Source organism: Pelobates fuscus, chromosome 4 (assembly GCF_036172605.1).
Source record: "Pelobates fuscus isolate aPelFus1 chromosome 4, aPelFus1.pri, whole genome shotgun sequence".
NCBI lineage: Eukaryota > Metazoa > Chordata > Amphibia > Anura > Pelobatidae > Pelobates > Pelobates fuscus.
In genome coordinates, this window is record NC_086320.1 from 311,035,799 (window position 1) to 311,060,187 (window position 24,389).

The 24,389-nt window shown below is 43.1% G+C and overlaps 1 protein-coding gene across 3 annotated transcripts in view; it reads right to left on the reverse strand.

Annotated features, from left to right (window-relative positions):
- KAT2B (lysine acetyltransferase 2B) overlaps positions 1-24,389 on the reverse strand; it is a 94,210-nt gene that overhangs the window by 51,963 nt on the left and 17,858 nt on the right. The window contains exon 2 of one of the 3 annotated variants that reach the window (XM_063452297.1): positions 4,786-4,947. The exons of the other annotated variants lie outside the window; for them this stretch is intronic. The gene's annotated coding sequence lies outside the window, so the exon portion shown is untranslated. The remainder of the gene's footprint in view (positions 1-4,785; positions 4,948-24,389) is intronic. 3 annotated transcript variants of the gene reach the window in all.

The window sequence follows — 24,389 nt, forward strand, 5'->3', positions numbered from 1 at the left end:
TACATTGAAATTATCATGTGTACAGTGACAACACTCCTTGTTAAGACAGCCTCATTTTTATAATAATAATAAATATAATGAAACAATTCTACATTACTACAACTTTATACTGATTTTCAGGTTGTTATCTGTTTGTGTTGGTTTTATACTGGAGTGTTCGTGAGGTACACTTTTGTAAGGTGGCTGTATATCTATATGTATGCCGCGTTTATATATATAGTAACTATTTTGTTATTTAACATATGTGGCCACACACAATGACACAGAAACACACTAACACACAGATACAGACATGTACCCACACAGACACATACACACAGATACAAACATATACATTCACAGACACATACACTTGTGCACACACAAATAACACATACCTACACATACACACTGGCAAGCACAAATTAAAATTTACATATTGTTAATCACCCCCCTGACTGCAGAGCTCCCTCCTCCCTCTCAGTACCTCGTGTGTGCTCATAGCCCTCCCGGACTCTAGGCTAGGAGGAAGAGACGGATAGTAAGTAACTGGTGGTAAATTATGTTTTAATTTAATAAACTGTTATTAGTAAACCACCTAAAATGTATCAGAACTCTCCTGCCCCAGTTCCCACCCCACTCACACCCTCTAAAATTAAAGTGTCCCTCTCTGCTTATTTGAAATGTTGGAAGGTATGCAGTATTTAATAATCTAGTAAAAAAAAAAAAAAAAAAAAGCAACTGTGCACTTAACAGGGCAACAACAAAGGAAAATACATATAAAACAATATAATCTGTTATTTAAATTAGCAGGATATGATTTCAAAACCTGTAATTCACAAGAGTGACTCTGCATTTATAATGATGAGATTTAGTGGTTATTCACTTGAACATCACAATGGGGAAGACACGTGATTTAAACGACTTTGATCATGGTATGCCTGTTGGTGGCAGACATTCCAGAAACTTAGAAACAGAGACAACCTCTTTTAGGATATTCACGCTCTGCAGTCTAATTACAGAGAATGATCCAAAAGGCAACAAAAAGAATAAAAATAAATCAAAGGCAGTAATGTGGAATTGTATTAATGAGTGAAGTGAGAGTAGAATGCCAAATGAAATCGCTCTAACAGAGGTCACAAGACTGATATAACCACTCTTTTTTTCATAAGCAGACACAAAGTAAAAAGTTATGGTAATCAAATAACCAGGAGAATTCTATATAACCATCCCCTATCGAAAAACTTGAATTATGGCAGATATAGGTTTATGTAGTAGACTTCGGTTTGGCCGAAATAATTTGTATGAAAACAAAAATTTTCAAGTAGTCCAAAATACGTCCATCGGTTCGTTTGGCTCTGCCAATTTTAGTCCTTGTAAATAATTTAGTAAAATGATTTGGACAAACCAAACATGGCCCATTAGTATACTGTTGAATATAAATATTAGGTTGGTAGAAAAAGAGGAGGAGCAGTAATAAAAAAGTCACATATTATTTATTAAACACATAACATATAAAATATATATATATATTTATTTTTTTAAACTAGTCCTCCTTTTTTGCCTCTATTGGTCACTTTTCACTTGAGCTGTAATTAAATTCAACATTTAGTGGCTGTCCCTTAAACATGAACCATCTTTTTTCCTATCAATCATCTTTTTTTTTTTTTGAGCCATCGCCGCAGGGGGCAGTATTAACCATGGTCTTCATGCCATTCCTCTTCAGCTCCTGGTGCTTCATCTGCGAGGAGCCTATGTGAGATGTAAGGAGGATGCCACATGACCTTCCATAGACAGTGCCTTTTTCACTACAGTTGTCACTAGTAACGGCTGGAGGCACTGACATAACGTGACGTAGCTGTGCCTTTTGTCAAGTTTTGTCAGGAATACAGAAAAGTAGTACAATGATGCCACAATGAAGAGGTACCCCATTACAGGGAAACTATAGTGCTAGGAAAACAAACCTCTTTATCACTTACCTAATTCCCGGTGTCCCTCGATGCTGGTTCAGTCTCGGCCTCCGCTCCTCCTACGCGGTCAGCCAATAGAGGGGACCTAATGCTCATGCGCGGTGAGCACAGCGCTCACCTTAGGACTTCCCACATAGGGAAGAATTATATAATTTTTGGGTGACGCTGGATGTCTTTACGCAAAGTGTGAGGACGTCCAGCATTAGTTAGGCAACACCACCTGTAAGTTCCTCTTAAGGCTGTCTGCTAAACAGCCACTAGAGATGCAGTTAACTATCTAATGTAATTATTGCAGTTTATCAAGAACGGCGATCATTAGAATTGTAGGGTTAATGGGCCTGGGACACTGCACCCAGACCACATCAATGAGCTGAAGTGGTCTGGGTGCCTATAATGTCCCTTTAAGCAGAGCAGCCACCTGTCTATCTATAGCACTAAAAGTGTGATTTTTTTTTGGAGCTTAGGTGGGCTGATGAGGCTCAATTAGCAACAGGAGCCTTGGCCAATGTTCTCTGTAGACCAGTCAGCCTCCTGTAGGAACAGTTATATAGGGTGTAAAACACAAGCTCTTTCCTCAGTCCAAATTTAAGCACTCAAAGCCTAAACCTAGGAGAAAAGAAAAGCCTCTTAAAAATAACACGTCATGTGGCCCTTAAAACTAACTTCAACCTCACTCTAACTCTTAAACTCAATAATTATAAAAATAAAAAAAATAAACTACCACAGCTATAACCACTCTTAAGCTTTTAATCCACTTAACACTACACATCGTATGTAATCTAACTCTGACATTAATCACTGTATAATCTGAACCCCCTCTTTAACCTAACCACTTCTAACTTTATTTTTAACCCTACATGCATTACATAGCAGCATACACTCACTATATTCATATATTCAAATTACAAGAGGAAAGGTGCACATACATACATATTACAATATACAAGTTGTGAAATCGTATTAAGTTTTTTAGATTTATTTCATGACTGCAATGTCAAGTTGATAAATACATTAAACATACTTTTTTAAAGGGGGAGCAGAAAGCACCTCACAATTCTGTGGCTACAGGAACCTGACATGTAAATCTACAATCAGTAGGGAAAATAATAGAAATCCGAAGCATGCTCCATAATTAATAAATTCAGCAGCCATTTAATGCACGATAAAAGTCTGGATTACTATATTACATTGGGAATTCCATTTTTTTGGGAATGACACCAAATTGCTCTGAAGTAAAATTTGGAGAGCCAATAATTATTTATTTACCCAAGCTGTGCTAACAGATTGTGGCTGTGTTAGTTGTATATAATTTTGTACATACTGTTTTACATTTGTTGTCCATCTTAACACATTTTATCATGTATTTTATTTTCGCAATACGCGTTTACATTTACCATCCACATTAAAGCTAAGTAAATCAAATTTCAGGAGCACACCAAGCACATTACTGAATACAAATTAATAAAGGGACACTATAGGCACCCAAACCACGTCAGCTCATTAAAAAGGTCTGGGTGCAGTGTCTCAGGTCCCTTAATCCTGCAGTGGCAATTATTGTAGTTTTTAATAAAATGCAATAATTACCTGCCAGGGTTAACTCTACCTCTATTGGAAGTCTACCAGACAGTCACTAGAGGGACTTCTGGGTCGTTAGGCAACTTTTGGACGCCTAACTGGTGCTGAAGATCCTCACGCTAGACATGAGGACAAACAGCGTCACCCGAAACCCCATAGGAAATCCCTAATGCGAAGGTGCAGCCAGAATCAGCACATAGGGACATTGGCGCTGAAATCAGAAAAGTGACACAAGGGTTTTTTAACCCCTTCTGCACAGCGGAGGGAAGGTGAGGGAGGGAGAGCTATAGGTAGCTATAGTGCCAGGAAAACAACTTTGTTGTGCTGGCACAATAGTTTCCCTTTGAATAGTTTTCCTACACTCTACAGGTCACACACACACACCTTGAAAAAATATACACCATGTCAAATGTAATTTTTATAATGCAGAAATAGATCACTAGAAGCATTGGCTTAAAGTGACACTCCAGACATCCAGAACACTTCTGCCCATTGGAGTGGTCTGGGTGACAACTCCCATCCCCCTTAACCCTGCAAGTGTAATTATTGCAGTTTTTCTAAACTGCAATATTTATGTTGCAGGGTTAAGTCCTACTCTGGTGGCTGTCTATCAGACAGTCACTAGAGGGACTTCTGGCTTCTTAGAACACTAAATGTTAAATGGCGCTGGACATCCTCACGCTCTGCATGAGGACCTCCAGCGTCACCGGAATCCCCATAGGAAAGCATTGAATAATTGCTTTTGCCGCGCATGTGCATTAGGTCTCCCCCGCCGACGTCAGTCTGGGCGTAGCCTGGCCCAGTGCTAAGGGACATCGGCGCTGGATTCAGGTAAGTCACTGAAGGGGTTTTAACCCCTTCAGCAACATGGGGGGAAGGGAGCACTGCAGGATCCTGAAGGGTTTGTTTTCCTGGCACTGGAGTCCCTTTAAATATGTTAAAAGTGCTTTTGTGGTGTAAATAATAAGTTGTGGACTACTAAATTGCTCCCACTGAGACGTGGGCATAGCTAGAAATGTGTCCAAATTTAATGCTATGAACTAATTTGCCATTTGCCCAATTTGGCTATGTAACTGCACAAAAAATAAAAAAACTAATAAAGCCAACAACAACAGCAAGTGTATTTATTTTGCCTGTGACCTTATTATACTTGTATGCTTCTGTGTTAGGGAGTTATGGATGGCACTGATGATCTATCAAACACAGGGTGTCCTTATAAATAATGTTCTGCTGTTCAGGCATGTCCTGCGGGTCTGCTCACCTCAGAGCTTGGTATTCTTGCCTTGACACTCCCGGTGCTGGCTAGTATTCATAGCAATTGGAGTCCTTACATGTGTGTTAAAGCCGGTGTGATGCGCAAGGAAGATGTCTGGCCTCCAGGAGTTCTGGTGTAATAAGAGGGATGTGTATTTAACACACATGGCTGTAGATGGGAGATAAAGGGCACAGTTGATAGGAATTGGGTAGATAGTAACCTAACCAGTACAATATTCTTTGATTAGGAGATCAGGGAAATTCTTAACTGGAATTCCTTCCTAAACTATACTACCAAGGTAATGTAGATTAGGGAGTCATTTTGATTTTACATAGAGGCGTTTAATCAAATAACACCCCATATACCTAGATCTATGCTGAGCTCAAAATATTATAGCCAAGACTCTTACCATGGAAGGATAAAGTGATGGCATGATAACTCACATAATAATGTCTGCTACTTAAATGTTTATAAATTACTTTGCATAACAAATTAATCTAGCTATGTATATGACCGCGTGCATGCTGAAAGGAGTTTTTCAGAAGAGGTGGAAACTGGAATCATATGATTTCCATCAGACCTCAGAGGATTGCCATAACCCCCAGATTAACTGATATACAGCATTTACTGAAATAAATTAAATACAATTTGGCATACAGTGAGGCCTACTAAATCCATTGCCAGAAATTATCAAGACCTACGGTCAAATCACTTGTTAGCAGAGACACAAAGGTTCAACTTCAAGTGTAACAGATGGATGACTACCTACACTTCTTTCCAAGTATGTATATGTATATATATATATATAGTAACGGACCGTTTCAGCAGACAAGGGATTAAAATCCGTTTAGGCGATATTCCCCTTTAGATATAAAGGCAGCTACTGTAGAACACCAAACTCCCGAACTGGATACAAGTGAATGCACCAAACTCCCGAACTGCATAAAAGGGAATAAGATAGCACTCCAAACTCCCGAACCGGAACCTCACGAATAGCTGCTAGCAGACGAACAGGAAAAGCTCCCAAGCGGCTTACACTCCTGGCAATCAGTCTCTAACAGCATACAGTGAATCCCCCCCAAGAACGAGACAGAGCTCCGTGTTGAGGGTCAAGCAGTGGTCTGGTTTAATGTGGGCTACCCGCCCAGTATTTATGCAGGTCTCCCACTTGGTGGACACTCCCCTAGGGGACCAAATGGGAGACTGTAACAAAAGACAGACAGGTATCAGTTTAGGACATACAGTCACAATATTTTCCCACAATGCATCCTGGCTTCCTCTCCTCTGCCCTTGAGATAATTGAAAAGTAATTCAATTATCTCCCAGGACAAAGGCAAATCGCCATTATGCACATGGTGAGCACAGGATGGAGTATAACTTTAAAATGTACAGTATGACAAATGGTACAATAAATATATGCATGTAACATATCCCCAGATAGCTCAGGTCTGAGTGCACATTATTAGGTGAATGGCACTCAGACCACACGAATACAGTTCAATTGCCATGGAGCCAGAATCTTTAATTACACAAATTGGCTCCATGGCATAGCTATCTGGGTTAACACATTCACATATACAAACTACCGAATTAACCGGTGTTCGGCTAAATCGCACGAATAGGAACCAGGGGGCTGGCGGCTCAGCGGTGCTTAGCAGAAAAAGTGTCCGTGTTTGGTGTGCTGAAGCCGGGCAGAACAGCGCTGGCTGCCCGGGGAGCTCCATAACACCGCCATCGTGTGGCAGCTATGTGTAAACGCGACCACCCAGTAACCATCAATTAAGCTATGGTTAACCGCAGATACGGGGTGGTCAATTGAAGGCACACGCCAGCTTCCCGGTGGTGGCGCCATCGGTATTTTGTTGATAAAATCTACCGAACACCCTGGCAGAAAGGCACGAATAAGCCTTTCTGCAGGGGAAATAAAGTCTTTTAAAGTCTGGTCCATAGTTCAAAGGCAACAGGCGGGCAACCAGGCTCCTCCAATGCAATGTGGCGAGATTGCTCTCTGCCACATGTGGCAAGCCGGACCCTTTCTGTGGGCACGCGGCCATAGGTTCTCCATTAATGCAGAGTAGGCACCTGCCTGTCCGAAACGGCAGGCGCCTCCTCTGCTTCCGGAGCGGGAGGCAGGGGAGGGATCTTTGAAGCAGCTCCCCTGTCCTCCCGCGAGCAAGCTGTGTTGAGCGTTGCCGCGCGTTACCATGGCAACGCTCCACACAGCATCGCGCGGGAGGACAGGGGAGCTGCTTCAAAGATCCCTCCCCTGCCTCCCGAACCGAAAGCAGTACTTGCCACCACCGGACCACCAGGGATGACTGTGTCCCCAAGAGACAAAAGTGGAGACCACCCAGAATACGTATAATGAATGAAATACAAAGGGACAACCTGATAAGGATCCAATTCCCTAGAATGGGATCTGTGTGAAAATGAGAAACACTTTCATAGCGTAAAAAAGTAAATATAAATGGTGTTTAAAGTGAGATTAGAAATGCACTCACAAACAAACGATTATTCAGGCCTTTCACCCTCTCAGGGGTAATAAGATGAGCACAGAGGTCCTCCAGCACGATATATGTGGATATAAAAATGCAATAATAGTGAAGAATGTTTGGAAATATATAAATTCACATTTATTCATTGCACTTACAAATTTTCAGCATAAAAAAGGCATCTCTCCATAAACATATGGAACTCCTGGTGATGGTAATCGAGTATCCACAGTCCAGAGTCAGGAAGAAGATACAGCATACAAATAAAATAGAATAAAAACAATAGTACATAAGTAAATGAGAAGTGTAGTGATGTCCAACGCGTTTCGTCCTATTAAATGACGGACTTCTTCAGGGATAGAGGTAGATCCACTTCTGAGGGTTTTTGTACCCTTCAACATCATTATCTTCATCCGGTACAGCTGTTTTCGGGCATGCGATTCACTGTGGAACGCAGAAATCCGGCGCGAATACAGGAGGTTTCTCCAACAGTTCCGGGTAGTAGTGCGCATGCGCGTAATGTCCGCGCATGCGTCTATTGAAAAGACCACTGCCTGTGAAGGACAAAAAGCATAGAAAGGCGAAAAACGCCTGAGAAACAAACCGAACCCCTGTAATTACAGATTCTAATGAAGTAAAGGAGTTTACCGAAATTATTGCATCATACAAATTAATTATACATATTGAATATGTCTCTCCTAACAAAGTATATGTACACATATGTACATGTAGGCACAGAATAAAATGTATAATATGGATAGTGTGATGTAATTCCAGTAAAATACAAGTTTAGCAGGCTAAGATTGCCACAAGGCATATGTATGTATATGTGTTTGTAGTATCAGTTAGTTAATTACACGTAGCTAAGATACTGTTATCACTGTACTGACCAGGTGCAGGAATGTAAGAACTGGAATTACGCGTCCCTCTCCTTTGTATCAGATGAGCCACGTGGTTAGACCGGATGGATGAGTTTAGACTCTATTTATTAAATAGGTTAAGGGTATGTGTGGGTGTAGTTAATTGTGGGAGGAGCTACAGTGCTATATAAGGAATGTACTCTATGTATTCAGTACTCAGACTTTGCTGTATTTTGGTGACGCTAGTCCCTCTGAGTCCCGATCGGTGATCCAATAAAGAATCTCTTCCTTCCTGAAGAAACCTGTGTCCATCTCTCTGTGCTTGGCTTCCGTCAGTTTCTCCGGTATCATTTGGTGCATTGGCCGGGAAGCTCATCGTTCAACGGTAGCTGAGAGGCAGAGGCGTGAGACGGTCTATCTTTGCCCACGTTCTCTACGGCTGCACCCCTGAACTTCTGCGTGGACCTCCCTTCGTCTCGGCGCCACTGGTCTGTTGTCCAGGAGATCATCGGCCTCTACGTGAGAAGTGCTGGGGTGTCCCCGTCGATGAGTGTGAACTCAGGTTCAGGAACGAGGAGGTAAGACAACTGCTGTTTTAGACGGCAGGACCCACTAGGGGTATACCGATTGTGCGGTAGGCCCAAAGGGGTTTTGAATCTGTGTATCTGCCCCCTCTGTCGGAGGGAAGGAGCGAAGGCGCACCGCTCGATCGAACGCTCTTTAGTCAGACCGTTTGATTTGGTTAGTCAGGCGGGGTCCTGGTGTAAATAGCCCTAGCCGGACACCGGTGTCTTGTCTAGACTAGCGTTCTAGGGTGTATATTACGTTCGCTAGGTCGGAGGGACCGGGAGACTAAGCGGCGCCTGTGTAAATTCGGTTCGCTAGTTCTCATCCTATCTGGGCTAAGTGGGAAGGCGTGTAAATTTGGAACCCACTAGACTTTTGATAGTGCGACTAAGAGGCGCCTGTGTAAATTCGGTTCTCTAGCTCGCTATATATGTGGTGATTGGGCAGTGTGGCTAACCAAAACGGGTGTATATAGTTTTAGGTAGTCCATTCAAGGTACTGGCCAATAGTTTAGTTGGGAATTGTAAATGTGTTAACGATTGTTTTAGTAAAGTGTATATCTTGTTAGATAGCGCGAGCTCAGCCGTCTAGCGAGAGTGTTAATAGTGTGTTGCTGTATTATAGTGCACGGTACCATAACCCTGTATATTTACTGACATTATATAATAAGTACTAATCATTGTCGTCCATTGCATGTTTAACACCATAACCACTAATAATTGTATTGTGACCTTAACTTGTGCTTTGACCTATGCTAACCGTACTGTAACCGCTATTTGTAAAAGACGATGTTACTGGGGTGTGTTATAGACGGGTAATTCGTATATAGAGAATTATAGCGTGGGTGACTGTATAGTTACGCCAAAGGGCATAATATTGATTATATAGTGACTGGTGTAACAGCTGTGTGTGTACGGGAATTCCCTGAGTGTTTATTGTTATTGTGTACGTTTCACTTGGTAACCGTACCACGTGGTGCTGTTGCCAGAGGAAACGGGTGTGACTGTTGAATAGTACGCGTGTATAGTATTCGTTGTCGACGACGTTCCATTGTTAAGTATGGGTGCGTCGCAGTCAACGATTCCGGATCCCTTAGGATGTATGGTTAAGAATTTTAAAAAGGGATTCAAAGTTTGTGATTTTGGGGTAAAGATGTCTCCTGTACGTTTGGTCACTTTGTGTACTAGGGAGTGGCCTACTTTGGTTGCGGCATGGCCGCCACGTGGCAGTTTGGATCCAACTCTGGTACAGCGCTTACACGTGGCTGTATCGGGTAGGCCTGAACTTTACGGCCAGTTTCCTTATATTGACTGTTGGAGACAGGCCGTAAATGACTCGCCAAAATGGCTCCAGACATGCCACGAGGAGCAGTGTCGCCTCATGGTAGCTAGGACTTGCTCGTCCACTAGGACTGGTGTTAGGCCCATTTTGGACACGCCCCCTGAGTCCGAGATCCCTTTGCCGCCCCCTTACTTTCCGTTAAGAAGAAGTGACGCAAACGCAGGAAGTCCTGCACCCCTCCCCTCATTACCCTCATCCACTTCCGCTTCCTCCTCCAGTACAGGATCCACCCCCCCTCGTACTAAATCTCCCCTTCCGGAACCAGAATCCACCCCCATTAGAAACGAATATCCTGATTTGGCGCCACTTCAGACTTCCGGTCAAGCTTCATCTAGCTCGGCTCGAAGTGTTTTATTTACGACCTTTTCCCAAAACCGACCTCCCACATCCCCATACCCTATCTCTCCCCGACCGGAACCCATGACTGACGCCTCTCTACGTAGCCCCATCCAAACCCGACAGTTGACTGGTGCCCAACAATTAAAGCAGTATCAGATGCCTCTTCGTCTGAATCCCGGGTCAGCTTATATCGATGCCGCAGGTCAAATGGCACACGCTGACCCAGTCTTCGTATATGTCCCATTTACCACAACCGATCTTTTAAACTGGAAGACCCATAATTCCTCGTATACTGAGAAACCACAAGCTATGACTGATCTGTTCACCTCAATAGTACAGACGCATAATCCGACATGGGCTGATTGCCAGCAGTTACTAATGACTTTATTTAACAATGAGGAAAGGACAAGAATAAATCAAGCAGCCATTAAAGCATTAGAGGATAGAGCCCGTGCTTTGAACCAAGCCAATCCAGCAGCATGGGCCGCGACACACTATCCCAACACCGATCCCGATTGGAACGTAAATGGTGCTGATATGGTTCAACTCAGAGCCTATAGAGACGCTATAATTGCTGGCATGAAAGCCGGAGGAAAGAAAGCCATTAACATGTCGAAGACAGTTGAGGTGATCCAGAAAAGCGATGAAGCGCCCAGTGTCTTTTATGACCGATTATTGGAGGCATACCGCTTGTATACCCCCTTTAATCCGGAAGACGCAGACAATTCCCGAATGGTTAACTCCGCCTTTGTCAGCCAAGCATACGGAGATATTAAGCGCAAGCTACAAAAGTTAGAAGGGTTTGCAGGTATGTCCATCACCCAACTAATGGAGGTAGCAAATAAGGTCTATATGAACAGGGATACAGAAAGTAAGAAAGAAGAAGAGCGCAAGATGCGTAAAAAGGCTGATATGCTAGCGGTAGCGATCGCAGGCGTAGATAAACGGGGCCCAGATAGAGGCAATAATAGATGGAGTAGGGAGCCTTTGAGTAGGGATCAATGCGCGTATTGCAAGGAAGAAGGGCATTGGAGGAACGAATGTCCGCAAAGAGAGCAGTACGAGAGAGACCAACCCAGGGCAGGCTACGGAAACTTTAGAGGTAGAGCGAGAGGTAGAGGAGGCCCCGGAGGGAGTAATGGTTATAGAGGGAGTAATGGGAACAGAGGAAGTGTTAGGGAAGACAGGTATATTCCAGCAGCGCAAAGGTCCCGCGATAGAGAAGGTAGGGACTTTGTAGGATTGGCTGACACTGTCATGGAGGACTATTGATACCGACCGGGCTCCATCCCCCTTGGTCGAGCGGAGCCTATGGTCGATGTATCAATAGGGGGGAAAAGGAGTGCGTTCATGATCGACACTGGTGCTGAACATTCAGTGGTGACTAATCTAGTTGCTCCTCCATCTGGAAGGACTATTACTGTGATAGGAGCAACTGGAAGAAGTGCTGAAAAACCGGTTCTTAAAAGTCGACTCTGTACATTGGGAGGCCACGTAGTAAAACACCAATTCCTTTATATGCCTGAATGTCCAGTCCAATTGCTGGGACGTGATATGCTATCAAAATTACAAGCGCAGATTACGTTCCTACCAAATGGAACAACATCCTTAAAGTTTAATGGACCTTCAGGTATTATGACTTTATCCGTACCAAAGGAAGAAGAGTGGCGACTTTATACAGTGTTGACTAGCCAAAACCCTAGGAGTGATGAGACATTGTTTAACATACCAGGAGTTTGGGCAGAGAACAACCCACCAGGACTGGCCCGCAATATTCCACCAATAAAAATTGAACTGAAACATGGGGTTTATCCAGTGAGCCTAAGACAATATCACATTCCGCAGAAGGCTAAGAAGAACATCCAATCCTATCTGGATAAGTTCATACGGTATGGTATCCTAAAATTCTGTACTTCCCCCTGGAACACCCCATTGCTGCCTGTTCAAAAGCCCGGTACAGATGAGTATCGACCTGTACAGGACTTAAGAGCAGTCAATGATGCGGTTGTTAGCATACATCCAGTTGTACCCAATCCATATAACCTGCTTGCTTTAATTCCGGGCGGGGCTACTTACTTCACAGTCTTAGATCTCAAAGATGCCTTCTTTTGCCTCCGAATTGCCGCAGAAAGCCAATGTATTTTCGCTTTCCAATGGGAGAACGCTGTAACGGGCTCAAAACGCCAAATGACTTGGACAAGACTGCCCCAAGGGTTTAAAAATTCACCTACCCTATTTGGTTCAGCTCTAAGTCAAGATCTACTGGATTTCGAGTCTATCCCAGGAGAATGTGTATTGTTACAATATGTAGATGACTTGTTGATAGCAGCAGTTACAAAAGAAAAATGTCAGCAAGCAACGCACGATCTACTACATATTCTCTGGAAGGCAGGATACAAGGTGTCCAGGAAGAAGGCTCAGTTGTGTTTGCCAACTGTCAAGTATCTGGGATTCCATATCTCTGAAGGTCAAAGGATTATGGGGCCAGAGAGAAAAGAAGCTGTCTGCCAAATACCAATACCCAAGAATAGAAGACAAGTGCGAGAATTCTTGGGGGCAGCAGGCTTCTGTAGGATATGGATTCCCAGCTATGCGATACTGGCAAAACCTCTGTACGCAGCCATCAAAGGTACAGAGCACGACCCCTTCTTATGGACCCAAGAACAGCAAACGGCATTTGAAGATGTGAAGAAGGCTTTGATGAGTGCCCCAGCATTAGGTCTACCTGATCACACACGACCATTCTACTTATATGTACACGAGCAAAGAAGAATGGCTGTGGGAGTATTGACACAGTACTTGGGATCATGGCAAAGACCTGTTGCCTACATGTCTAAGCAACTGGATGCAGTGGCCAGCGGACTTCCACCTTGTCTAAGAGCCGTAGCTGCAGCCGCCCTGCTAGTAGCTGAAGCCGATAAACTCACTCTGGGTCAAGAACTTTATGTACGAGTCCCACATGCAGTACAGACGTTGTTGGATTACAAAGGAAATCATTGGTTTAGTAACAGCCGTATGACCAAGTATCAAGCAATGTTGTGTGAAAACCCAAGAGTGCATTTAGAGACTGTAAACACCTTAAATCCAGCTACCCTTTTGCCGCAACCTACTGAAAGTCAACATGATTGTTTGGAAGTAATGGATGAAGTATTTTCAAGTAGACCAGATCTTCGTGATTTTCCCATCCAGAACCCCGATGTTCAATATTACACCGACGGCAGTAGTTATGTGAAAGAAGGGATCCGCTATGCAGGATATGCAGTGACAACAATAGACAAGGTGATAGAAGCTCGGCCACTGGCGAAAGGAACATCAGCACAAAAGGCAGAATTAATAGCACTAACACGAGCGTTACAATTGGCTGAAGGTTTAAGAGTAAATATCTATACGGACTCTAAGTATGCGTTTTTAACCACTCATGCCCACGGAGCTTTGTATAAAGAAAGAGGACTACTGAATTCAGAAGGCAAAGAAATCAAGTACGCAGCTGAAATCCTACAACTATTGGAAGCAGTGTGGGAGCCGAAAGAAGTCGGTATCATACATTGTCGAGCGCATCTGAGAGGAGATGGTGATGTAACCAAGGGAAATCGGATGGCAGATAGTGCAGCTAAGCGTGCTGCTGAATCAGGAAGACAGGAGTATGTGGGGCATATAGCTGCTCTTATACCAACTCCACTGTCCCAATGGACTCCAGTTTATACAGCTCAAGAAGAGGAGTGGTTAAAGACTGAACCGGGAAAGTATTTGGAGAACAAGTGGTATCAGCTAGAAGATGGAAGAATAGTCATACCAGCATCACTAGCGGTAGAAATTGTCCAAAATTATCACAACGGGACACATTCTGGGAGAGACAGTACTGAAGAATCTCTCAGGAAACATTTCTACATACCAAGATTGTCCAACTTGACTCAGGCCATTGTACGCAGATGTGTAACGTGTGCTAAGAATAATGCAAGACAAGGACCAGTAAAGCCACCAGGAGTCCAGTTTATGGGGGGACTCCCCATGTCCGATCTACAAATAGACTTTACAGTAATGCCTAAATCGGGTGGACATCGTTACCTGTTGGTAATTGTGTGCACCTATTCAGGCTGGGTAGAAGCATGTCCTACTCGTACAGAGAAAGCAGGAGAAGTTGTAAGATTCCTGCTACGAGAAATAATACCCCGATATGGACTACCCTGTTCTATAGGATCGGACAATGGTCCAGCTTTTGTTCATCAGTGCCTACAACAACTGACTCATATGCTTGGTATAAAGTGGAGGCTTCATACTGCATATAGACCCCAGAGTTCTGGTAAGGTAGAGAGAATGAATAGAACTATAAAGAACCAGTTGGCTAAAATGTGTCAGGAAACCCAACTTAAGTGGAACGTTCTCTTACCCATAGCTTTATTGCGAATCCGCAGTACCCCTACCAGAAGGATGGGCCTCTCTCCTTTTGAAATCATGTATGGGCGACCACCTCCCGTACTTGGTAACTTAAGGGGGGACTTGAGTCAGTTGGGAGAAGGAATTACCCGGCAGCAGGTTGTAGAGTTGGGTAAGACTATGGAGGAGGTACAGAAATGGGTACAAGATAGATTACCTGTGAATATTTATCCCCCTGTTCATAGTTATCATCCAGGAGACCAAGTGTGGATTAAAGAGTGGAATAATGTACCGTTAGGGCCCAAGTGGAGAGGTCCTTATGTTGTTCTTTTGTCTACCCCTACAGCGATAAAAGTAGCCGAAGTAACTCCGTGGATACATCACTCCAGGGTTAAACCAGCAGCAGTCGATTCTTGGCAAATTACAGCAGATCCAGAGAATCCCTGCAAGATCCGGTTGAAACGCACTACTCAGTCGGAGTAACGAGGAATTATTGTGGATTACAAATTTTATTGTTACAGGTGTGAGTGAGAAGGCCATAATAAAGCCTGTCCGCTTACCAACACATAGTGTATAAGCCAGGAAAGTCTCGAAGGGACACCTGTGAAGACGAGCAGAACTCCATTCCCTGCAGCCCTCACATCCTGGAAGCTGAGGTTCCATCGCACGGACGAAGACTGAGGATGACGGCGAAAGATGTGCTTTTGATTGTGTTTATTTATATGTGTTTTTATATTCAGGAAGGTAGAGGTACCGACACTCCTAGCTGTGAGGTATGCATTAAGACTACGAGAACAGGTAACCATATTTCCCAAACCCTAATTTGGCATTCACAATACGAATGTAAAGGAGAGGTATCAAGATGTAGATACCTAAATATAGACTATAGTGTGTGCCATTTAGGAGTAGGAGAACCTAAGTGCTTCAGTCCAGAGTATCAACCTCGTACAATTTGGTTGACTCTCAGGAATGGAGATCCTCAGGGGACCCTAATTAATAAGACGGTGTTAGAATCCGTACATTCTTCGGGTGTTCTGCTATTTGATGCATGTAAGGCGATATCAAGTGGTAGAAAACCGTGGAATGTATGTGGGGATCTTAGATGGGAGAGGACGTATGGGTCTAATGATAAATATATTTGTCCCAGTAGTAAAAATAAATATGTGAGTCCTAGATGCCCAAATAAAGACTATAACTTTTGTCCATATTGGTCTTGTGTGGGGTGGGCGACTTGGGGACAGACAGTAGATAAAGACATGATAGTGACTAAGTTGCCGACTAGCCCTTATTGTAAGTCTATGGAATGCAACCCAGTCCATATACTTATTAATAACCCCGACAAGTTCCTAGATAAGTATGGAAATTTATTTGGGTTTCAGATATACGGGACGGGTTTAGATCCTGGGACATTATTGTTTATAGGAATAGAGACTGATACGGTATCCTCCCAGACTCATCAAGTATACCATTCCTTTTATGAAGAGATGAGTATAGATAATAAGATCCCCCATAACGCTAAAAACCTGTTCATTGACCTAGCTGAAAGTATTGCCGGTAGTCTTAATGTTACCAACTGCTATGTGTGTGGAGGTACTAACATGGGAGACCAATGGCCTTGGGAAGCAAAGGAGGTAATGTCCGGTTCTGAGGCAGTTGACCAACTAATATCTACACAAGCCGATTATCATTTGAGTGTTAGAGGTAAATCTGAGTGGAGATTAAAGACCTCCATCATAGGTTATGTTTGCATAGCAAGGAAAGGAATAATGTATAATACTTCTGTAGGAGAATTAACTTGTCTAGGGCAAAAAGCTTATGATGATGATACTAAAAATACAACTTGGTGGTCGGCTTCAAATGTCTCAGAACCATCTAACCCGTTTGCTAGATATGCCAGTTTAAAGGATGTGTGGTTTGATTTATCCATCACATCTACCTGGAGAGCCCCAGCAAATTTGTACTGGATCTGTGGTAAGAAAGCCTATTCGGAGTTGCCACAGGACTGGGAAGGGGCATGTGTGTTGGGTATGCTCAAACCATCCTTCTTCTTGTTACCGATTGAAACAGGTGAGACTTTAGGTGTTAAAGTGTATGATGTGAATCATAGGAAGAAAAGGGGACCCTTAGAGATAGGCACCTGGGAAGATAATGAATGGCCTCCCCAGCGTATCATAGATTATTATGGGCCAGCCACGTGGGCAGAAGATGGTACCTTTGGTTATAGAACCCCAATTTATATGCTCAACCGTATTATAAGATTACAGGCGGTGGTTGAGATTATTACTAATGAGACCTCACAAGCACTCAATCTTCTAGCGAAGCATAATACCAGGATGAGGACAGCAGTGTACCAAAATAGATTAGCCTTGGATTACCTTTTGGCAGTAGAGGGAGGTGTATGTGGGAAGTTTAACCTGAGCAATTGCTGTCTTCAAATAGATGACGAAGGGCAAGCAATAGCTGAGCTTACTAGCCATATGGTTAAACTAGTGCATGTGCCTACTCAGGTATGGAAAGGGTACAATCCAAGTAGTTGGTTTGGTAGCTGGTATGAGTGGTTTGGAGGGCTTAAGGCAGTGGTAGGTGGAGTCCTACTGATTTTACTGTTGTGTCTACTCCTACCGTGTCTTATACCCTTAGTAGTTAGGTCTGTGCAAAGCCTGATAGGAAGTATAGCAGAGAGGAAGGCTGCTGCACAGATAATGGCGATATATAAGTATAAGGCTCTAGATCAAGGAGAACCAATGCAGGAAGATGAGTGTTAAAAGATTCACATCATAAGATAAGTCTGGTCTGGTTCATGGTAACCTGAGGTATATGCAAACCAAGGTTAAGTGATGCCTCAAGTAATTGTGAAATATCAGAGGCATCAAAGGGGGGAATGTGATGTAATTCCAGTAAAATACAAGTTTAGCAGGCTAAGATTGCCACAAGGCATATGTATGTATATGTGTTTGTAGTATCAGTTAGTTAATTACACGTAGCTAAGATACTGTTATCACTGTACTGACCAGGTGCAGGAATGTAAGAACTGGAATTACGCGTCCCTCTCCTTTGTATCAGATGAGCCACGTGGTTAGACCGGATGGATGAGTTTAGACTCTATTTATTAAATAGGTTAAGGGTATGTGTGGGTGTAGTTAATTGTGGGAGGAGCTACAGTGCTATATAAGGAATGTACTCTATGTATTCAGTACTCAGACTTTGCTGTATTTTGGTGACGCTAGTCCCTCTGAGTCCCGATCGGTGATCCAATAAAGAATCTCTTCCTTCCTGAAGAAACCTGTGTCCATCTCTCTGTGCTTGGCTTCCGTCAGTTTCTCCGGTATCAATAGTACATATATATGCATGCAGCCATATGTAAATATAAATTAATATAAATTGGTACATGAAAATGGATTCAAATCCAATTGATATAAATTTACTAGGGGGGACATATAACCCCATAATGAATTAATTAGTATACACCATACTGGATGTGATTGTTATTATAGAATTATTATATTTACATATGGCTGCATGCATATATATGTACTATCCATATTATACATTTTATTCTGTGCCTACATGTACATATGTGTACATATACTTTGTTAGGAGAGACATATTCAATATGTATAATTAATTTGTATGATGCAATAATTTCGGTAAACTCCTTTACTTCATTAGAATCTGTAATTACAGGGGTTCGGTTTGTTTCTCAGGCGTTTTTCGCCTTTCTATGCTTTTTGTCCTTCACAGGCAGTGGTCTTTTCAATAGACGCATGCGCGGACATTACGCGCATGCGCACTACTACCCGGAACTGTTGGAGAAACCTCCTGTATTCGCGCCGGATTTCTGCGTTCCACAGTGAATCGCATGCCCGAAAACAGCTGTACCGGATGAAGATAATGATGTTGAAGGGTACAAAAACCCTCAGAAGTGGATCTACCTCTATCCCTGAAGAAGTCCGTCATTTAATAGGACGAAACGCGTTGGACATCACTACACTTCTCATTTACTTATGTACTATTGTTTTTATTCTATTTTATTTGTATGCTGTATCTTCTTCCTGACTCTGGACTGTGGATACTCGATTACCATCACCAGGAGTTCCATATGTTTATGGAGAGATGCCTTTTTTATGCTGAAAATTTGTAAGTGCAATGAATAAATGTGAATTTATATATTTCCAAACATTCTTCACTATTATTGCATTTTTATATCCACATATATCGTGCTGGAGGACCTCTGTGCTCATCTTATTACCCCTGAGAGGGTGAAAGGCCTGAATAATCGTTTGTTTGTGAGTGCATTTCTAATCTCACTTTAAACACCATTTATATTTACTTTTTTACGCTATGAAAGTGTTTCTCATTTTCACACAGATCCCATTCTAGGGAATTGGATCCTTATCAGGTTGTCCCTTTGTATTTCATTCATTATACGTATTCTGGGTGGTCTCCACTTTTGTCTCTTTGTAACATATTTCCACAGGTGGTTGTGAAGTTCACCTGGAACTACCTCAGTATACGTGTTTTCTCTTAGTGTATATACTTTATTTTTTTGTTTCATGACTGTGTCCCCCCCTTCCTTCATTAAAGGTAAGAAGGGGGGGGGGAAGATAATGATTTACCATACTTTTTTTTTTTTTTAAGTTTACCCCCCCACACACACAGCACTACTAACCCCCAGCAGTACCCCTTCCCCCCCCCCCACACACACACAGCACCCTTACCCCCGCCCAGCACCACCACCCCCACACAACACAGCAACCCTACCTCCCCACACAGCACATCACCCCTCATACACACACACAACACCCCACCCACACAGCAACCCTCACACACACACACACACACACAGCAACCCTCACACACACACACACACACACACACACACACACACTGCAACCCTCAGACACAGCACCTCACAAAAACACATACACTACACCCCTCAATGCAGTATGTGTGTGTATTCAGCAGTCTGTGTGTGTGCGTGTATTCAGCAGTCTGTGTGTGCGTGTATTCAGCAGTCTGTGTGTGTGTGTATTCAGCAGTCTCTGTGTGTGTTCTCAGCAGTCTGTGTGTGTGTACTCAGCAGTCTGTCTGTATGTGTATTCATCAGTCTCTATATTCAGCAGTCTTGTGTGTGTGTGTATTCAGCAGACTGTGTGTATGTATTCAGCAGTCTGTGTGTGTATGTATTGCATTTTTTGGAGATACTAATAAATATAAGCTTAATTTTATCTATTTATATCATTGTTTAAAATTTGTATCATTGTACTCTCTGTTGTTGTGTTCTTTTAAAACAAAAGTTGTTAATTAGTTCGGACAACAGTGCGAGTTGTTTTTTTCTAAACTTAAACCTCAATATTCAGGTTTAATTGCCGTGTTGGCACTTTAAGGAAAAAAAATTGGCATGTATTGCGGTTTGGGCACTCGGGCTCAAAAAGGTTCGCCATCACTGGTGCAGTGGGATCATGTAACAGTTTAGGATTGTTACAGTAGTTCTAAAATCGAACTGCCCTGAGACTAAAGATGTTGCATGGATTTTTGCCACTGATACAATAGTAAAATCCATTCTGAAGTATATTACAAAAAAAGTAATTTGGACGATATCCTATCATTAATAATTTACATGCACTCCATCCCTTTAACTCACCTAACTCAAGCTACTCGGCCAAACGGAGGCCGTCAAAATGAGTCACGTTCTATAATAACCAGCATTTCAATTCACAATTTGTACCGATCACAAATAGAAATGACAGGTACGATTATAAATCCCCCTCTATTAAACAAAACTTCCTTATCCCTGTACACATACCACAGTAATGTAAATGCTGTGTTTAGTGGGACTGTGCAGGATGCAATCATAGAGACATAACAGGCTGATTATTTATTTAGAAAGTTGGAAACTAGCGAGCCAGGCTTATGGTGAAGAGAAATGTAAACATTACATTTCTTTTTTGCAAAAACTGTGAGAGGCGAGAATGGCCTCCGATAGACTCCAGGTAAGAAGTCGAACTGTAGTGGTTTATGGTCCTTGCATCGTTTGTGTGTTTGTTTAATAATTAATATAGTCAAACAAATAATAAGCAGTGCCCAGAAACACAGTTTGCAGCCTGAGAGTAATGTTTTTGAAGACATTTTTACAGGCAGGATACATGACTGAGCATGAACTGCTTGGCAAACAGGAGGATAATTGGCACTTCAGGATTGTAAAAGTGAGGAACGAGAGCTGTTCAATTACATTTTAAACGCCAAGAGAATATACAACAAAGCATTTGAAACTTGAATCCATAGCCCTCAAAATATTTTGAAAAAAAAAAACACTTTACTAAGCCCAGAAAACTACAGGTTGCAAGCAAAACTCATAGAGAACAAAGGAAATAAGATTGCTACATAGGGGGCATATTGAGAGACACCCCACTCTAGATTCCAGCATGATATCTTGCAGCACTAAAAGGTTTACGCCAGTGTTAGCTGGTGAGTTGAGCTTCCGTACTGAGATTTTAGGCATGTCTTAACTATGTATTGGGTGTTTTATTTCTCATGACAAGCAGTTTAGAAAATCTTTAGTCTTTAATGGAGCAAAGGGAAGCATTCAAATCCCAAATGGCAAGCTACCAGTTGGACCTCCCATTCACTCTTGCCGAAAGGAGCCAAGTTTGGATAATGGTCTTTATGGCACCTCGGGCCCCTGTCTAGCTCCTGAGTCCTACGTTGCTGCCTTACCTTACAGTTGATCCAACTATGATAAATTAAGATAGAAAGTTTTTGTGGTTAACAAGGTTTTAACAAGAGTTAGGCTTGAGCAGCTACCATGGAAATGTCAGTAATTTCCCTTTGCCATAGGGTTTTTTGGGGAAAACACAGCTAACAGCTATATTTAACATTTCCTTACTGGCTATTACTGTCACTCTCTGTTGAATGTTATTCCTTTGAAAATAAATTTTCTTTTTTTGTTGTTGTTGTTTTAATATTGTCAATATTCCCTTTTGTGTCTCTCTACTTTGTATGTCAAGTTTCATATGCCCCTACGCATTCTCAGTGATGTGTCCTCAGCAATGTGTCATGCTGCAGAGTAAAAGACATGCAAAAAAGTTGCATTAGTTATTTAACGCCATCACTACGGGACTCATGTATACACGATTCCCAGGTTATGCAACCATACCACACAACCATGTACACAGGATTCTTAATATTGCAAGTAAAATTTATTTTACACAAATTAATTTAGTTTGTAATTTGTCCCTTTATAGTGTTGGCTCTGCTGTTACCCCCTGCAGCTCCATTGATTGGTGGGAAGATCTTTAGAGGTAGATTTTCCTGCCCAGTCCTGAGATGCTTTCTCAGTCTACTCACCCTGTCACACTCACCCCCTCTCCTTGTCACATTTATTCTACAACTCTCATTCCCTACTCACCCTGTCACAGTCACCCTCTAAAGAAAGTAATCCTCCTACACACAGTCACCTCACACACAGGGCCAGATTAAGAGCCCAGTGAGCCTGGTGCTGACAATTATGATGGGCCTAATTACAAAACCTTATTGACCAACAACACTAAAACAGTCCTACCTCCTAAGCGTCATGTATCTGATGGAGATGGTGCTGGAGGGAAACTTATAGGATGCAGCTATGGGAAAACACATACCCTATGCTAATCATACGCTTTCATCTTTCAAGTAAACCCATCCCATACCATACCCCCTAACAGCAGTGTCCAGTAAAGCAGGAAGTCTATGGATGGGGTAAAAGGGTGGGCCACTGACACAAATCACATAACCAGAACTGCCGAAAGTGGTGAACATACACAAAAAGGGGACATGTTTGTGTCCCCATGTCTCACAGTCCCTTAGTGTCTGTGCCCCAAGGCTCCCAGTGTCCCCATGTCACTGGGACACTAGGGGACATTGAGAGACATTGGGACACTAAGATACTAGGGAACACTGGGAGACCTAGGGACACTGAGACTCTTGGGGACACGGAGACATGGGGACACTGGGTGACTTTGAGACATGAGGGGACACTGGGAGACATGGGGCACTGAGACACTGTGATACATAGGGGACACTGTGCTATATAGGGGACACTGGAGACTCCATAAAGACCTGGGTACAGGTCAAAACATTGCAGTGTCCAATAAACCTGCTTAAATCTATCACAGTGAGTGCCTGATATTTTTTTATTTTATACTAGGGGGCACTGTGAGACATGGGGACATTGTGAAACTAGGGGATTCTGAGAGACTAGGGGGCACTGAGACACTATGGACACTGGGATACACCCGGGACACTGGGAGACATGGGGCACTGAGACACTCTGATAGATAGGGGACACTGGAGACTTGACAAAGAACCTGGGTACAGGTCGAAACGTTCTGGTGTCCAATAAACCTGCTTAAATCTATCACAGTGAGTGCCTCAGATTTTTTCTTTTATATTAGGGGACACTGAGACACTAGGAGACATGGGGACACTGGGAGACATTGGGACACTGAGACACTGGGAAACTAGGGACAGTGGCACACTACGGACACTGAGAGACATGGAGATACTGGGGGACGCAGGGAGACATGGAGATACTGAGATACTAGAGACACTGGCTGGGAGACATGGGGACACTGGGACTGCCCCATATCTCCCAAGTCTCAAAGTCACCCAGTGTCCCCATGTCTCCCTGTGTCCCCCAGTGTCTCCATGTCTCTCAGTGTCCCCATGTCACCCAGTTTCCCCTAGTGTTTGTATCCCCATGTCTCCCAGTGTCCCGATGTCACTAGGACACTAGGGGACCTACCCACCATACCAGCCCATTTCCAACCACAACCGGGTGGGTGGGAATAATACTCGCCTCCGTGTTTTTAATAAAATCATGACTTTACGTCATGTTAATAGTAAAATCTGGGAATTTTATTAAAGACACGGAGGCTCCTATTATGCAAGTTCAAAGCTTAGAAACCACTTGAGATGCAAAATGGTCAATCGGCCTGAAGTAGAAATCACGAAAAGTCGATTCCCGTGACCAATGCGCTGCACGTAGAATATCTTCCAAGCGGCAGCCCATAGCCGAAGCCTTGGAGGCCATAGCTCCACGGACTGAATGTGGGGTGAATCTGGAAGTATCGATCCCGGCCAGAGTCAACAACTCCTGTACCCATCTTGCCAACGTAGGGGTAGACACCTGAAGGTGTGGGGCTCGAAACGAAATGAACAAGGGGCATAAATCCGGGGATCGCAACGGTCGAGTAACCTCTAGATAGGCCTAAAGGCATTCAACTGGACAGAGAGCAGGATTATCCTGGAATCTTGGGTAGACGAACACTTTTGAAGCTGACTTCGTCCTTCTGGATATGTTAAAGGAGATGCCTTCTAGGGTAAACGCAATGGCATTCCAGTCAAGTGCTCGAACATCCGAAACCCTCTTACAAGAAATCAAACATAACAGCATGACCACCTTAGCAGACAGCTGTTTTAGTGTCAGATCTTGATTTGGGTACCAAGATGACAAAAATCGCAGAACCACATTCACGTCCCAAAAGGCAGTGAATCTCGCGCAGGGTGGTCTAGCGAGACGAATCCCTTTGAGCAGCCGGCATACGAAGGGGTGACGCCCTACAGGCGAACCATCCAAACCTTGATGCCCAGCTGATATAGC